At 57.4% G+C, this 963-nt stretch overlaps 1 long non-coding RNA gene across 1 annotated transcript; it reads left to right on the plus strand.

Annotated features, from left to right (window-relative positions):
- Positions 1-166: 166 nt before the first annotated feature.
- On the plus strand, positions 167-963 carry LOC113962205. Its single transcript, XR_003532469.1, has 3 exons — positions 167-487; positions 645-750; positions 941-963. It is a non-coding gene; the product is annotated as an uncharacterized LOC113962205 (long non-coding RNA).

A 963-nucleotide genomic window follows, 5' to 3' on the forward strand; every position in this document is an offset into this window, starting at 1 on the left:
TCCTTCAGCAATGGGGTGTTTGCTGGTTAGTCCTGTGTGTGTGTGTGAGCAGGATTTTGTGGATAGAGACAAAAGTGGCCCCTGAAGTAGGCTTTGAGGGGTTTTGTATGTGAGGATTTGAGGGTTTGTTCCATGATTTGAGGGGCTGTTTTGTTTGCTAGGAGGTTTGTTTGAGGGGTTTGCTGGGTTTGGAAGGGTTTCTTTGCTGCAATTTGAGTATTTTCGTGCCTTCGGGCCTAGGCCCTGCCAAAGCCTTCCGTGCTGTAGCGGGCGAGGAGAGAGGGAATGGTGTGACCGTTACGGGCCCCCTGAATGGACTGGAGCTGTACGTGCCCTCTCCTGCCCTTCCTGCAAGTCAGTTCCTTTCTTTTGGGTGTCAAGTGGGGCCAGAACCTGTCCCATCCCGTCCCAGATGCGGCAGGAGCCGTGGGCCGCGGGGAGGCCTCTGAGATGGCGGCAGCAGCCTGGGCAGGGCCCCATCTGTCTGGTGAGTGGGGCCATGAGGGAACTGCCTCAGTGATCGTGAGGGAACAGTCTGGGTGACCACGAGGGAACAGGCTTTTTGGCCATGAGGGAACAGCCTCTGTGGCCCAGAGGCAAAACCCGGTTCTTGAGGTATAACCCGGTCCTTGTGTTGCCCCAAGGTCCTCACCATGGTGCTGGTCACGCAGCTGAAGCGCTCAGATGCCACGGGCTGTGAGATGGGCGAGTACCCCAATGGCACCGAGTGCTGTCCCACATGTGGTGCGGGTATGTACTGGGCTGCCTGCCCTGCCTGCCCTTCCTGCCCTGCCTGCTCTGTCTGCTCTGTCTGCTCACCACCTCAGCTTGGGGTGGCTCTTCAGCAGTGCATCAGGACAAGGCTAAATGTTGTCTTTTGCTTTGGGTCATGTTTCCCCGTGTCAACGCCGTGGCTTCTGTGTGTGTGGATTTCTCTCAGGGGCCAACCTGGTGACAGCAGCA

This window comes from Neopelma chrysocephalum, unplaced genomic scaffold, assembly GCF_003984885.1.
Source record: "Neopelma chrysocephalum unplaced genomic scaffold, ASM398488v2 Primary Assembly neopelma1_123597, whole genome shotgun sequence".
NCBI lineage: Eukaryota > Metazoa > Chordata > Aves > Passeriformes > Pipridae > Neopelma > Neopelma chrysocephalum.